Source organism: Camellia sinensis, chromosome 8, assembly GCF_055761805.1.
Source record: "Camellia sinensis isolate YWXY chromosome 8, ASM5576180v1, whole genome shotgun sequence".
Classification (NCBI taxonomy): domain Eukaryota; kingdom Viridiplantae; phylum Streptophyta; class Magnoliopsida; order Ericales; family Theaceae; genus Camellia; species Camellia sinensis.
Window position 1 is genome coordinate 14,652,385 of NC_138968.1, and position 17,207 is coordinate 14,669,591.

General features: G+C 39.4%; 1 pseudogene; it reads right to left on the reverse strand.

Annotated features, from left to right (window-relative positions):
• Nucleotides 1-416: 416 nt before the first annotated feature.
• Nucleotides 417-5,338, reverse strand: LOC114261479 (rust resistance kinase Lr10 pseudogene; annotated as a pseudogene).
• Nucleotides 5,339-17,207: the final 11,869 nt, after the last annotated feature.

Here is a 17,207-nt window from a genome sequence, read left to right on the forward strand (position 1 = left end):
CTCCTTGGCAATGGATTTGTGAAGGAAAATGGACTGGGTGGAACTGTTAGAGTGCCTCCATCTCCGTCTAACATTTGCACTACAACTTTCATCAATGGTCGGTCTATTGGGTACCACTATATGCACCAAAATCCCACTATAGTTAGTTTCTTCACAATCTTTGCATCTCCCCCTTCATCAATCTGAACTCCTAGCTCTTCTCCTTTATCCAAATGCTTGTAAATCCATTCCGGAAAGTAATTTTTTCTCGTGTTCTGTGCTATAGGATTTTGCCTTGCTCTAACAATTTCAAGTAACAGCATTCCAAAACTATAAACATCTAATTTGTATGATACATTCCCAAAGTTTCTAGAGAACACTTCAGGTGCTATGTAACCCATAGTCCCTCTAGCAGCAGTCATGGATACTTCACGTTGTTATTTTGAATACAACTTTGCTAGACCAAAATTGGAGATCTTTGCGTTGAACTTGTGATCTAACAAGATGTTGTGAGGTTTGATATCGAAGTAAAGGATTCGTTGATCACCCCCTAGGTGAAGATATTCAATTCCCTTAGCTATGCCAAGAGCAATGTCTTCCAATTTCTTCCAACCAAGTGAACGCTTTTGTTGATCAGAGGCTATGAACTTTTCAAGTGAATTTTTTAGTAAAAACTTGTAAAGCAAAGCTCTTTTGAAACTGTCAGCACAATATCCCACCCAGCGGACCACATTGATGTGTTGGATTCTACCCATTGTTTGCACTTCATTGATGAACTCATTCCCATTTCCTTCCACACAGTTGAGGATCTTGACTGCGACGAAAACATCCACTACAAGAAAAAGCACCTTTGGCGACTAAATTTTTAGTCGCCAAAAGTCTGTTTTTAGTCACCGAAAGTCGAGTTTTTACTTTCAGCGACTAATTTTTTTAGTCGCCCGTTTTGTCGCGTATATATGGTCGCCGGAGGTATTGGCGACTAAAATTGTTTTAGTAGGCAAAAAATAGCTCTTTAGCGACCAACGATTTAGTCGCCAATAGTGATTTACACTTTTAAAATCACACATTTAGCGACTAATCTTTTAGTCGCCAATAGTCCATGAATTGCCGACTAAACCGTTTAGTCGCCCAAAATAAACAATTTTGGCGACTAAAATTTAGTCGCCAAAGGTGCTTCTGTGAAAAAAAAAAAAAAAAAAACTAACTTTTTTGCTTTGTCAGAGATTCGAACCGCCAACCTCTCCCACATTCAAAACCTTTAGCAACACACTCTCTACACTATGCCACTACCACAACACATGAATATATATGCAACATATATTATTTATACACTATATTGACCCGTATTAATATCTAGCTATATATATATAAATAATTATTTTTATTCAATATAATTTATGTAAAAAATAAATTATTTACTAAAAAAAATTAGATCACTTTTGGCGACTAAATATATGTTTTTAGTCGCCAATTGTATAGTTTTGGCTACTAATTATATTTTAGTCGGTAAAAAAATTCATTCCTGCCGAAAAACCTCCACTTTTGGCGACTAAACTGCATTTTAGTCGACAATTCTTGACTTTTAGCTACTAAATTTTTTTTAGTAGCCAAAAGGCTTCACTTTTGGCTACGAAATTGATTTTTGTCGGTAAAACACATATAATCGGCGACCAAACTATTTTTTAGTCGCCAAAACCTATACTTTTGGCTACTAAATGTTTTTAGTCGCCAAAAACCTTCTCTTTTGGCTACTAAAATTTTTTTAAACGCTAAACCCCTATATTCGGCGACTAAACTGAGTTTTAGTCGCTAAAACCCCTACATTTGGCTACTAAACTGTTTTAGTCGCCAAAAGTGTACACTTTTGGCGACTAATTCCATTTTAGTTGCCAATTTTGCTACTTTTAGCGACGAAAAATCTATTTTTAGTCGCGAAATCTGCTTTTTCTTGTAGTGATCATTGGAAAGATTTCCCATGTATACTATGCCATAACCTCCTTGGCCTATTTTGTCCTGAAATTGATTTGTGATTTTCTTGATATCTGCATAGGAGTATCTTGCAGGCTTGAGAGCTTTGTAATCTTCTAAAAACTTTCTAATCTTTAATTGATCCTTTTTCTTTATTTAGTTTGATATGTAGACAAGATACAATAACATGACAAATACAACCAGAACAGACAAACCCAAGATTCCACCTGCAATTTATTTAATACCAAGTTAGCAAATTTTTGCCTCCTCAATGTCTGTTAAAATTAAGGGAGGATAGTTAACTTTACCTGCAACCTTTAGATCCTTTGATGCACCTGTAAAAGTGTGAAAACTATTAGACAATCATTTTTTTCCCCCTTCAATAAGCAAGAAATTTTATTTATGATGGATTCATAATATTTTGATTGTACACTACTCTATTTTTATTTTTGTAGGTGCTACGGAAAAGAAACTGTTAAGGTAGAATCAAATATTTGAGAGTGTTAAATCCTCTCATAGGAAAATTCAACCATATTAGCAACTAAGATATACCTAATCAGGCTTGGACCTCAACACAATGCCACCACGAAGTTTTGAAAAGGTCCTTAAATATAGTGTAGTATTAGTTATTAATATGAGGAAATTTCATCCCCCCCGCCCCCCAAACTATACCCCACTGATCAATTTCACATCCGAACTTTTGATATTGTCAATTTACCCCTTAACCTATTTAAATTGTGAGCAATTTGTCCCCTCCCATTACAGTTAAATGGAAAAAGTTTTAAAATTTTCATTTTGAACTCAAATTTCAAATTATATATTCAAACTCACCTTTTTATTCTCCTCTCTCACCTAAACTACCCTCTATTCTCTCTCAACAAAACAACCATCACTACCACCACCAACCATCACCATCTTCTGTTAGCTTGCAGCAGCGGCGTTGCCAAGTTGGTTCAGTTTTTTCTTCCATCAACCCATTTGTGGTTTTTCTCTTTAAAACCCTTATCTCTCTACAATTCATGCACAATGGACATGTCGTTCGCAACCTCTAAAACCCTTGCAATGTGTTTTTCCCTTGAAGGATTCTTCTCGATTCCGTTTATATATTTAATTTGCATGGTCTTGAACAATTAATAATTCAATTTAACAATTAACCACGGATGCAAACCTACCTATCATCAAATAAATCAATTCCTTTATCCGAGAAGCAAAATGTTATCAAATAACTCAATTAACACCTTTGTTGTTATGAGCTCAAACAACCAAGTTTCACACTCTCTATCACTCTCTCTGTCTCTCTTTTTCACAATTTAAAGATCTGATCCAGATCTAGGTAGGGTGGTGGAGGAAAGGAATGGGTCTTCAATGTTTGGTTAGGATGAAGGAGGGGTGACAGTGGTAGCAACGTGGAAGGGAGGCTGAAGGTTTGGGTCGGGGCTACGGTGGCGAGTGTGGTGAAGGAGAGGCTTGAGCTAGCGAGGAGGGGCTGAGGTAGAGATGAAGGGGTGACTAGAGATGGAAGGGAAGGGTTGGGGAAGGGATTGCAGTGGCAGAAGGAAGAGGAGGGCTAGTCGATGGCCATGGTGGCCGGCAGAGTTATATAGGTGTAGAGAGGAGAGATGGTAAGTTTGGGTTAGAGAAGAGAATAGAAAGGGTGAGTTTGAATCTATAATTTAAAATTTGGGGCCAAAATATAATTTTTTTAAACTTTTTTCATTTAAATGTGATAGTAGAGGACAAATTGATCAAGATTTAAATAGGTTAGGGGGTAAATTGACAATATCAAAAGTTCCGATGTGACATAGATTAGCGGGTATAGTTTGGGGGAAAATGAAATTTCCTCTATCAATATTTATAGATCATATAGGCTCGCTCTAACAAGATTTTTTGAGAAATTTAGTACTTGATTCCCCCAAGATCTCTTTAATTCAATTTGCACTTTCAAGTTGCAGTTTTTACTATTTAGCTCCATGTATTTTCCTTTCTCTCTCCACCTCTTATTCTTCTTATTTGTATCGGTTCTCCCTCTTCTTTTCTTCTTCTTATTTTGACTCGGTTTTTTCCTTAGTCTTTTTTTTAATATTTTATTTCAATACTCTCTTCAACTCAATTTCCATTTTCAATTTTTCTTCCTAATCTCCATTTCTATTTCAAAACTTCTACTTTCAATTCTTCTCTCTCTCTTTTTTTTTTTCCTCTTATTTCTCTATTTTAGTTGTCTCTTTCTTCTTCTTATTTGAGATCTTACATTTGATGCATCTCATATTCGTCAACAAAGATATCACATTTTCATTGAGCACCATTTATGAATTGATATTTTTATAGTTACATGTGACATTCAATGATTATAGGTTTATCAAAATTGAAGTTATTTGCAAATTTGCAAAAAAATTAATTTGTATTTGAAATTCCAATTCCAAAATTAGGCTTTAAAGTTTTCAAAATTGGTAACAATATTTTAGTTGTCGAGAGTGTTTGTGAAAAAAAACAAAAAATCGATAATTTATCTTCTCGTCTAAAAATTAATTATTCTTCTAACTTTACATCTTTCTACATAGATAACAAAATACACATTTTTGACAATGAAAATTGTCAAAATCAAACTACACAAACAATAAATTAAAAATAATAATAATAATAATTAGTCACATATAAGTTCGCCGTCCCCAAAGATTAAAGGTACAGAGATAGAATTGTTTTACGGAACAAATTGAAATATTTTACCAGTAGCACTAAATAATATTTGGATAAATTAAAAATATGCTTTCTAACATTTGCTTAAAATACGAAATATCCCTTGTGATTCTGAAAATTACTTCCCGCCCCTTCAAATTTCTAATTGCATAACAAATGACTCATTTTATTAATTAATTATCAAATCAGTTAACAATGTTTAATGATTTCATAAATATATTTCAATTAACAATTCAGGTAATTTTATTGTTGCATTGGAGAGTAGTTATAGTTAAGAAGTCATTTTTCTGCTAATTCTGTTAAATAAATTTTTTTTGACAGAGGGGTATTTATAATTTTTAAAAGCACTAAGAAAAATCGTTATTTTAAAACAAATCTTAAGGAGTATATTTGTAATTTAACTTAAATTTATTTATGAAAGGCTTGGAGGTGATGGTGGCTTCAAGAAAGGAAAAAATGAACTGAAAAGTGAAAAACGTAGCTTTAAGTAAGAAAGTAGAAACAAGAATAGAAGTGTACCTTTAGATGGTTGTTTGGACTTGTCAAAGCATTCAGTTGATCCATTGTTGTTGTTGTTCAATCTACAATACTTGCCTTGTGCTTCACAGGTCCCACATATGGGTTTAATCCATTTCAATCCAATAATATCAAATCTATTATCATTATATATTTCAACTGGAAGTGAGATGTGATACATCTTTGTGCAAGATAAACTTGGTGACTGTGGTCGCTAAGGAAAGCAACATTCCAATACACATCAAACGACTTTTGCAGTGGCTGGGAACAATTGATGAAGCTAAAGTCGTCGGACGAGGGGATATTGTTCAGATATATGTATGGTCTGAGATTTGTTGTCAATATTGTTCACAAATACATTCACAAAATTTGGGAGCTCAACCACAGGGTATTTGCTACGAGGAGTGCAAGAAAGATCAAAGCCAGGATACCCACAGTGGTTGGGGTGATACCCTTTTAGCCGGAATGGGAATCGGATTTCAGGACTGCCATGTTTACTGCAACTTGTTGGTATGCACTGGCCATCTTGCAATGGAACTGTCTGAAACAAAATTCTAAGGACTCTGCTAATAGTGTTGTTTGCGTGGTCGAGTTGGGGATAAGAAGAGAACTTGAAAAAAAAAATGCAAATTTCACATTGCCCCTTATGATGTGGCCTATGTGTGGTTTACTACCTATCATTTGAAAATAATCACATAAATTTTATGTGTTTGTGAATTAAAGTGCATTTTGTCTAACTTAACAACAAGTTTGAAACATGTGTCGGGACATTAAAGGGATTGTGTACTCATTTTTAAATGTCAAAAGGTAAACCACACATAGTAAATAACAGGGTTAAAGTAAAATTGACAAAAATACATGTGGTCTGTACAACGAGATTATTTATGTATAAAGGTTTTTTAATATTTTCGCTTAAATTATTGGCTGGCTTGACGGTGCTCTTTATTCTACCAATCACATGGGGTTTACATAACTATTTTCAAATAATTGGTGGTAAAGTGCATATGGGCAAAACTATAAGAGGATAAAGTCAAATTTTCCAGGGTAATTTATACATTTCACCCTTATAGTTTGATCTAAAATTTATTTTAGTCCATATTGTTTCAATTTGAATAATTTAATCTATACATTTTAAGTCCATTTTCTATTTGGTCATTTTATGCAAATTTTTGTTAATTTTTTTCTACATATATGCTTCAACAAACTAACAAATGTCTAAAAATCATTAATTTTAATCTATAGTTTAAACGAACAGAAAGATTGAATTAAAAGTAAATTTAAAATGTAAAGACCTAATTATTTACTTTAAAACAATAGAGAACAAATAAACATTCTAGTTTGAATAATTATCACAGTTGTGATTTTTTCAATAAAATATTTAGTTAATATTTACATACTCTTGTTGCATTTGTAAATGAGTAAACATGTCTCTTGTTTAATAATCCTGGCAACTCTGAATTAACTTGTTTGATTAGTTAGTGAACTTTAATTTTTGGGGAATAGCATGTCAATGTAATGTTGGAAAAATAATAATAAATTCATGAAAAGTTTTAAAAATTTATGTTTTAATGTTGCAAAGTTATTCATTAATTTGATATTATTTTTTCTACATTCCACTTAAATGAGATTTTCTCCTAATTTTATTTATTTATTATTTTTTTTTTTATGATTATGGTGCTTTGGGTGGAGACGACAAATTAAACCGTGTTGAACCTTTGATTGCTTTAACATGTTTCCAAACAAAACCTTAATCATAAGTTGGACAAGTATTTTGTTGGTTATGAACATTGGGGTGATAAGTTTATCATTATTTTTTATATTAAAATTTGGAGATATTTGATAATTTGGTAAATTAGAGTAAATTCTTTTAAATTGTGATTTATTTATGTTTTTCCTTCCTAAACTTTGAACTCAACTTTTTCTATAAAAAAAAAAATAAAAATACACTTTAAACTCAACAATTTAAGTGTTATCTTGTTATACTTAACTCCCTATGTTAGGGATTTTAAATGAATCTGGTCATTTGTAAAATAAATGACAAACTTATTATTTTTTTAGATAATAATACTCTTATTAATTTACACTTTGGCTCCCTTATTTTAGTGTCAAAGGGCAAATGAAATTAATATATAAGAGCATTATTGTTTTAAAATTTTAATAAATGTATCATGTGCTGATTTTGTATGAACCCTAAACTTTCTCGATTTTTGTTGTTCTGTGTTGATTAGTCAAATTATTTTCAATTGTTGTGCCTTAAGTTGAGATTTACTATTCTGCTATTCATACGAGCTCTTGTTTGATTCAGACTGCCTAAATGTTACCAATAGAAATCATAGTTAACGGTTCTATTTGCATCTTATTCCTCTTGGAAAATCAATTCATCATTTGGGTATTATCTATTTGGATTTTGGTTTCTTGGCTTTATGTTATGATCCTTCTAACTGGATTTTGTTTTTTTTATTATTTTTTTTATTGTCATAAAGTCAGTTGATTCTTCTACATTGTGCAGGCCACCCAACTGTCATAGAACGCACCAAGATATTATTCGCTTTGTACCGCGGGCACGCACTCTCTACATTAGCCCCCAAGCGTGTGGATCCACGTGGTGGAGTTAGGTTTCCCACAGACGGCGCCATTTGTGTGGACCACTCTACTGTCATAGCACGCACTAAGATATTGTCCGTTTTGTATGGGGGCGTGCACAATTTTGTTCTTTCTTTACTATAAAAGACCTCTTGAAAGTTTATGAATATGATGCACTTATAAGGTAAGTCATGAGTTTTTAACAAACCGAAATGGGACAAATTCAGATCCCTCACATGCTTGAATTTTGATTTTTTTTTTTTATTTTTGCATTGTCATTATCATCAAAAAAGTTAGTGGACAAATGGTTGACGAAAATGTGGCTGGCAGCGGCTAGGGTCAGTGGTAGTGTGTAAGAAGTTGAATTTTGATTTTGATTTTTATTTTTGCACTGTCATTATTTTCATAAAGTCAGTGGACAAATGGTTGACGAAAATGTGGCCAGCAGCGACTAGGGGAATTAAGAAAATTATAGCGATCCCGGGTTTATCCTTGTTGAACAGTGATCCGGACATGAGTTCGTGGATGTTGGTAGTTGTTTATTATCTTGTTTGCATCCTTTTTACTTCATATTTGAGTTATAGGATGTGTTGGGCAGGTTTGTTTCAGGTTGGTTGTGTTTGGGAGCCAAGTGTTGCTGCCCAGAATTTTGGGTCTTCGCTCGAGCCAGGAGTTTGTCGCTCGAGCGAGCGTTGAGTCTGGTGCTGGACCTGAGAGTCGTGTTTCTTGGCTCGAGCGAGCTTTTCTTGGCTCGAGCGGTCTGGTTTGCTCTTCGCTCGAGCGAAAGGTATGTCGCTCGAGCGTGCTTCTGGTTGCAGACCTGAAGGTTTGAGTTGTGGGCTCGAGCGAGCAATCTTTGGCTCGAGCGCACTTTTGAGTTTTTGGCTCGAGCGAGAGTTCCTTGGCTCGAGCGAGAGTTTCTGTGTCTGGTCGCTCGAGCGACCAAGTCTTCGCTCGAGCGAGAGTGTTTTATATCAGTGGACAGCAGCGTTTTGAAACATCACTTTTTCACTTTATTTTCCTTTCAAACCCTTGATCCGAGACCTTCTCTCTCTACACTTATATTCTCTCTAAGATTTGATCTCCCTAGAGTGTGAATCTAGCCTAGGACCTTTGTTAAAAAGATAGAGGGCACTGAGAGCTTTGTTTTAATCTGAAAAAGTTGGGATTTGGAACACGTTGATCTTTGGGTCTTCATCTCCTTTGTGGCTCAAACTTCGAGGTAGGGATATCCTACTCCTTTCTATGGATTTTGTCTTTAAATTTTAGTATTTTTAGATGTTGGGGTTGGTTTGGTAATTTCGTGAAAACTTGGGGGCTTTTGTGTAATTTTACAAAAGTCGGGGTTTTATTCATAATAAACCTAAATGCATGTTTGGCATAGAGAAAAGGAATAAATGTTAAGTCATTGATGAAAATGGAACCTAAGGGTTGAAATGTTAATTACGGGATTTAACCTAATTACATTGTTTAAGTAATTGGGATAATTAATTGAGAAGAATGAGGAAATGTAATGTTGATTATATATCCATTGTGCATTTATTTTCTGTTTAGAAATAACTGCTTGGGCTATCGGTGGAGGATAGTCGTGATTGTTGTAGACAATGCATGATGATTAGGCAAACTGAAACTAATCAATGGAATGTGTCATGGAATTTGACGGTTGATAGAATACATTAACTATATGTATTGAGTGATTGTATATAGAACCAATGTGTTTGTATACGTTATGTGTAGAGGAGGAGATGGGGGATGTACTCCGCGGTTTAGGAGAAGATAGGGGATGTACCTCTAAACCGGATAGTGTTGGGAGAAGATAGGGGATGAACTCCGTAGATACAGCTCATATGCTTGTCTAGAGAAGTGAAGACAGAGCTTATATGCTTATCTTTGTAGAATGGGGATATAGCTTATATGCTTATCTGTGGATATTGTGGTTGTACATATCTGTTATAGAATATGGATATTGCTGGTATACTTGTCTGTTGAGAATGTGGGTAGTGCTTATATGCCTATCCGTTGAAAAAGGGAAAATGAAAAGTAACTTGGACTCATAAGTCGTATGACATAAATGTGTGATTTATGTGAATGTATCGGTGTTGGCCATCTATCAATTGCTAACGTTTTAGTCATTGTTCATGGTCGGTTTAGTATATTTCTATTGGGCTGTGGCTCACCCTATATGGGAATATCATTTTCAGGTACAGGAAGCATGCCACCTCCAAGAACATAGTTTGGGAGGCTAGAGGCGGACACACTGTTGTCATTTTACTTTTGAATGTATTACATGTAAATTCAAGCCAAGGGCTTAATGTGTATGAGTTAGTACTCTTTTTGTTGTAACCAAGTGTTAACTTGGAAAGCTGTAAGCCCGTAGGGCATTTGCTTTTGTTATTAACATGTAATACCTTTTGTAATGAAACTCTGATATATGAAAGAATATGGAACTTTGGAAACCAGCGCATGTCTTATTTAATGTGTTTAATGTTATTAATTTGAGGGCGTTACAACTTGGTATCAGAGCGTACCGGGTTCGAATACTTTGGGTACGTGGGAAGTGATTAGGATCACAATGGGTTTGTCTCGCTTGATAGAGACTTAGATGTAGTATCATATGCTATGTGCTTACTTGATAACATGCTTATGTGACTATGTGGGTATGGGATTTAATTTCTAGGATGTTGATTGGATCCTTAGGTTTCTGGGAGTCTTGTTGGAAAAGCACTTGATCAATGCTGTTTCTAACCGGAACTCTAGTAATGCCTCGGGACTAGCATTATCCGGAAATGAAATTCGTAGGTGTTTATGTGTTTATGTGCTTACGTGGAATGAATTACTGTTGTCCATGCATTAGGACGTGAGTGTTTAGTTTCGGCACATTTATGAACGTGCTAATGTTCTGTGTTACCTTTATTAGGATGTCAGGACGAGGAAGAGGTGCTAGGCGTGGTAGACCTGCGAGGCAGGAAGTACCATTACAGGGTGAGATTCCGACAGTGCAAGAGGGAGTTGGCCAGGCCAATGTGGCCGAGCCAGTGGGTCAGCAGGCCATGGGTGCTTTGGCCAGAGAGATAGCAGGAGCTTTGGGTATTCTTAGAGCTGGGAATCAGGCAACTGAGGCGGGACCTTCTTTCTTGAAGAGAGAGTTTTTCCGGTCTAATCCGGATGAGTTTGTCGGGGATCCGAAGGAGCCACTGAAGGCTGATGAGTGGCTAGAGCAAATGAGTAAGACGTTCGAGATGCTTGGCATTGAGGACGGAGCACTGAAAGTGACCTTGGCATCTTTCCAACTGAAGGGAGATGCGGGTCAATGGTGAAAGTACGAGAAGGCTCGTGTTGGTGGTACTTGGGAGGCGTTTGTGAATGCTTTTCAGGAGAGGTTTTTGTCTGCAGCAGCTAGGGAGAAGCTGAGGGATCAGTTTAGCCGGCTTAATCAGCAGGGCTTGTTAGTGGCCGAGTTTGAGGCTACCTTTACTAGTTTATCCGGGTTTGCACCTGAACTGGTGGCGTCTGAGGAACGCCGTTGTTATGAGTTTGAGCGGAAATTGAGGCGGGGCCTCAAGCTGAGAGTTGGTGGGTCTTACATCCAGGAGTATAGACACCTAGTGGACGCTGCAGCTCATATGGAGCTTATGATGCAGGAGGAGGATGAGGGGCAGAGAGGCTCCAAGAGGAGCCAAGATGGCCAGGGTGATGGCAGGAGGCAGAGGGGTTCTAACTCTCAGCAGTCGCAGGGTGGTGTTGCTAGATCGACCTTCCCAGTGCCGAGTGCAGGTTCCGGGAGAGGTGGTCAGGGGGAGTTTACCTGTTACAAGTGTGGCCAGCTGGGTCACAAGGTTTCTGTTTGCCTGCTGAAGGGTGGGGGTCAGAGAGCTGCTTCTTCTTCAGCTAGACCGCAGAGTCAGAGTTTGGGCAGGGGGCAACCCTTGTCTTGTTATCAGTGTGGACAGCCTGGGCACCTTAAGAGGTTTTGCCCACAGTTGAGTGCCACTTCAGGAGCGTCTGGTTCTAGGCAGACGTAGGGTTTCCAGCCAGCTCAGTCTGTGCAGGCCTCGAGGGCCAATCCGGGAGCTTCGTCATCCAAGTCTGTGCAGCAGTCTTTTGCTCCGAGAGGTGAGCAGGTAGACCAGGGGCCTACGGGGCGCGTGTATGCTGTTACCGCGCAGGATTTAGTACCGGCTCCATCAGTAGTGAGAGGTACTTTTCTGTTTTGCAACTCGGTTGCTGATGTGTTGATAGACACAGGTGCATCACATTCTTTTGTATCTGCTGCATTTGCATCTGTTTTGGAATTGGAGTTAGCACAGTTGGCATCTCCTATTTGTGTGGTATCGCCTTTGGGTGGTGAGTTGATCCTGAAACAGGGTGTTAGAGGATGTGATATAGAAGTCGCTGGCTATAGGCTTGCTTTTCCGTTTGTTGTCATGCCCATGAAGGGTTTTGATGTTATTTTGGGTATGGACTGGCTATCGTCATACCGGGCTGTTATTGATTGCTACCGCCAGAGGGTCACGTTATGTACCTTGAGCGGGGAGTGGTTCCATTTCCTGGGAGACCGGGTTGGTAATATTTTGCCACCGGGGTATGATTCACGAGGGCGAAGTGAGCTTAGTAGTCTACTTGCTAGCTTTGAGAGTAGTGAGTGTGTTGAGACTCAGAATGTGTTGCCGAGGGTGGTTTGTGAGTATTCGGATGTCTTTCCCGAAGATCTTGTTAGTTTGCCACCTCACCGAGAGATAGAGTTCTCTATTGATTTAGTGCCCGGCACGGCGCCGATTTGTATGGCACCTTACCGTTTTGCTCCAGCAGAGTTGGTTGAGTTGAAAGTTCAGCTCCAGGAATTACTCGATAAGGGCTTTGTTCGCCCTAGTGTTTCGCCGTGGGGAGCGCCGGCCCTCTTTGTTAAAAAGAAAGATGGTGCCTTGAGATTGTGTATTGACTACCGGAAGTTGAATCGGGCTACGATTAAGAATAAGTATCCTATGCCCCGTATAGATGATTTGTTTGACCAGTTGAAGGGTTCCCGTTGTTTCTCTAAGATAGACTTGAGATCGGGTTACCACCAGTTGAGGGTCAGGGAGGAGGACATTCCTAAAACGGCATTCCGTACGCGGTATGGCCATTACGAGTTTTTGGTGATGCCATTCGGACTTACCAATGCACCGGCGGTTTTTATGGACTTGATGAACCGGATTTTCTGGGAGTTCTTAGACCGATTTGTAGTCGTCTTCGTGGACGACATCCTTATCTATTCACCTTCAGAGGAGGAGCACGAGGAACACTTGAGAGTGGTGCTTGAGTTGCTTAGAGCCCATAGGCTGTATGCCAAGTTTGGGAAGTGTGAGTTCTGGCTGAGGGAAGTCAAATTCTTAGGCCACGTGGTATCTGGGGAAGGGGTGTCTGTTGATACATCCAAGGTTGAGGCAGTGCAAGATTGGGCACAGCCTAAGAGTGTGTTTGAGATCCGCAGTTTTCTGGGATTAGCTGGGTATTACCGTCGGTTTGTGAAAGATTTCTCCAGGTTAGCGTCACCGTTGACTAGACTGACTCGGAAAGGGGTCAAGTTTGTGTGGAGTGAGACTTGTGAAAAGTCGTTCCAAGAGCTGAAAGTTAGATTGACCACCGCTCCGGTGTTGATTATTCCGGAGAGAGGGCTGGGTTATGCGGTTTATTGTGATGCCTCACGAGAGGGTTTGGGATGTGTGTTAATGCAAGAGGGGAAAGTGGTAGCTTATGGCTCACGTCAGTTGAAAATACACGAGAAAAATTATCCCACACACGACCTAGAGTTAGCGGCTGTGATTTTTGCCTTGAAAATCTGGAGGCACTACCTTTATGGTGAGAAGTTCGAGGTGTTCTCGGACCACAAGAGTTTGAAGTATCTGTTTACGCAGAGAGACTTGAATTTGAGGCAGAGGAGGTGGATGGAGTTCATCGAGGATTATGATTTTGAGTTGCATTATCACCCGGGAAAGGCCAATGTTGTGGCCGATGCCCTTAGTAGGAAACCCTTTAGTGATGTAGCTGGTATAGCCATCCGGGAATGGGAGATGTTGGGAGCACTTGGCGAGTTTGATTTGCTACTGGGCGAATCTGTTGAGGCTGCGGCCTTGTTTTCTGTTGTTGCGCAGCCTACACTGGTGACTAGAGTGTTAGAGGCACAGAAATGTGACCTTGAGGTAGAATCCCTCCCAGAGAAGATCTCCAGTGGGAAAGTTGAAAAGGGTTTGACGGTGTATCCCGACCAGAGTGTGAGATACCGAGACCGTTTGTTTGTACCGGAGTCTTGCCGAGAGGAGGTACTCCGAGAGTTTCACCATTCGCGCTTGGCGGTGCATCCGGGAGGTACTAAGATGTATTAGGATTTGGGTCGCCAGTTTTGGTGGCAGGGTATGAAGAGAGATGTGGCTGTTTTCGTATCGAAGTGTCTTACTTGCCAGCAAGTGAAGGCCGAGCATCAGAGGCCAGCGGGTTTGTTGCAACCCTTGCCTATTGCCGAGTGGAAGTGGGAGCATGTCACTATGGACTTCGTTGTAGGTCTTCCGAGGACTCAGCGGGGTAGTGATGCTATTTGGGTGGTTGTAGACCGGTTAACTAAGTCGGCGCACTTTATTCCTATGCACGTGAGAGATTCGGTAGATCATCTTGCCGACTTGTATATTCGGGACGTAGTGAGATTGCACGGGGTCCCAGTGACGATCGTCTCAGATAGAGATCCTCGTTTTACTGCTAGGTTGTGGCAGAGTTTGCAGAGTGCCTTGGGCACTAAATTGACCTTTAGTACGGCTTATCATCCTCAGACTGATGGGCAGTCCGAGCGTACTATTCAGATCCTCGAGGATATGCTTCGGGGTTGTGTCCTGGACTTCAGTGGGACGTGGGAGAGGCACTTGCCCTTGGTAGAGTTTGCCTACAACAACAGTTTTCAGTCTAGTATCGGTATGGCACCGTTTGAGGCCTTGTATGGCCGACCGTGTAGGTCTCCAGTTTGTTGGGCCGAGGTGGGTGATGCACCTTTGTTGGGTCCGGAGTTGGTTAGGGAGACGACGGAGAAAGTTGAGCTTATCCGTAGGAGGCTTGTTACAGCCCAGAGTCGGCAGAAATCTTATGCTGACCGTAGGAGGAGGCCTTTGGCGTTTGAGGTAGGTGATCATGTCTTTCTGAAGATATCACCTAGGCGAGGCTTGATGAGGTTTGGGAAGAGTGGGAAGTTATCCCTTCGGTTTATTGGTCCTTTTGAGATCCTTGAGAGGATTGGTGAGGTTGCTTATCGGTTAGCCTTACCGCCGCAGTTGTCCGGAGTGCATGACGTGTTTCATGTGAGTATGCTTCGGAAGTATGAGCCAGATCCATGACATGTGTTGGATTGGACGGATTTAGAGGTAGATGAGGATGCCTCGTATAAGGAGAGACCGGTTCGGGTCTTGGATAGGCGGGATCAGGTCCTGCGTGGCAAGACCATTCCTTTAGTGAAAGTCTTGTGGAAACATCACGGAGTGGAGGAGGCCACTTGGGAACGTGAGTTGCAAGTCCGCGAGAAATATCCGGACTTGTTTGTTGACATGTAATGTTGTGTTTAAATTTTGAACTGTTATAGAACTTAAGAGCTTTCATATATGTCTTAAGTTGTGAAACATTGAAAATGTTTTGGTTATTTGGAAGTATGTTTTGTAACTTGCCTCATATGGAAGTTGAATGTGACACTATATGTGTTGAATGTATTGTTGAAATTGGAAAGATAATGCGTAATGTAATGCATGTTGAAAGTACATATGTTAGTTACATATTGTGAGATGCCTCTTGTTAAATGGAGGGGGTGACCGGTAATGGGTCAGATTGTTAAATGTTAAAGTGTAACATTGTTTAAAAATGGAGAAAAACTTGTTTTTGAAAACTTGTGCTTAATTTCGGGGACGAAATTCTTTAAGGGGGGGAGGTTATAGCGATCCCGGGTTTATCCTTGTTGAACAGTGATCCGGACATGAGTCCGTGGATGTTGGTAGATGTTTATTATCTTGTTTGCATCCTTTTTACTTCATATTTGAGTTATAGGATGTGTTGGGCAGGTTTGTTTCAGGTTGGTTGTGTTTGGGAGCCAAGTGTTGCTGCCCAAAATTTTGGGTCTTCGCTCGAGCCAGGAGTTTGTCGCTCGTGCGAGCGTTGAGTCTGGTGCTGGACCTGAGAGTCGTGTTTCTTGGCTCGAGCGAGCTTTTCTTGGCTCGAGCGGTCTGGTTTGCTCTTCGCTCGAGCGAAAGGTATGTCGCTCGAGCGTGCTTCTGGTTGCAGACCTGAAGGTTTGAGTTGTGGGCTCGAGCGAGCAATCTTTGGCTCGAGCGCACTTTTGAGTTTTTGGCTCGAGCGAGAGTTCCTTGGCTCGAGCGAGAGTTTCTGTGTCTGGTCGCTCGAGCGACCAAGTCTTCGCTCGAGCGAGAGTGTTTTATATCAGTGGACAGCAGCGTTTTGAAACATCACTTTTTCACTTTATTTTCCTTTCAAACCCTTGATCCGAGACCTTCTCTCTCTACACTTATATTCTCTCTAAGATTTGATCTCCCTAGAGTGTGAATCTAGCCTAGGACCTTTGTTAAAAAGATAGAGGGCACTGAGAGCTTTGTTTTAATCTGAAAAAGTTGGGATTTGGAACACGTTGATCTTTGGGTCTTCATCTCCTTTGTGGCTCAAACTTCGAGGTAGGGATATCCTACTCCTTTCTATGGATTTTGTCTTTAAATTTTAGTATTTTGAGATGTTGGGGTTGGTTTGGTAATTTCGTGAAAACTTGGGGGCTTTTGTGTAATTTTACAAAAGTCGGGGTTTTATTCATAATAAACCTAAATGCATGTTTGGCATAGAGAAAAGGAATAAATGTTAAGTCATTGATGAAAATGGAACCTAAGGGTTGAAATGTTAATTACGGGATTTAACCTAATTACATTGTTTAAGTAATTGGGATAATTAATTGAGAAGAATGAGGAAATGTAATGTTGATTATATATCCATTGTGCATTTATTTTCTGTTTAGAAATAACTGCTTGGGCTATCGGTGGAGGATAGTCGTGATTGTTGTAGACAATGCATGATGATTAGGCAAACTGAAACTAATCAATGGAATGTGTCATGGAATTTGACGGTTGATAGAATACATTAACTATATGTATTGAGTGATTGTATATAGAACCAATGTGTTTGTATACGTTATGTGTAGAGGAGGAGATGGGGGATGTACTCCGCGGTTTAGGGGAAGATGGGGGATGTACCTCTAAACCGGATAGTGTTGGGAGAAGATAGGGGATGAACTCCGTAGATACAGCTCATATGCTTGTCTAGAGAAGTGAAGACAGAGCTTATATGCTTATCTTTGTAGAATGGGGATATAGCTTATATGCTTATCTGTGGATATTGTGGTTGTACATATCTGTTATAGAATATGGATATTGCTGGTATACTTGTCTGTTGAGAATGTGGGT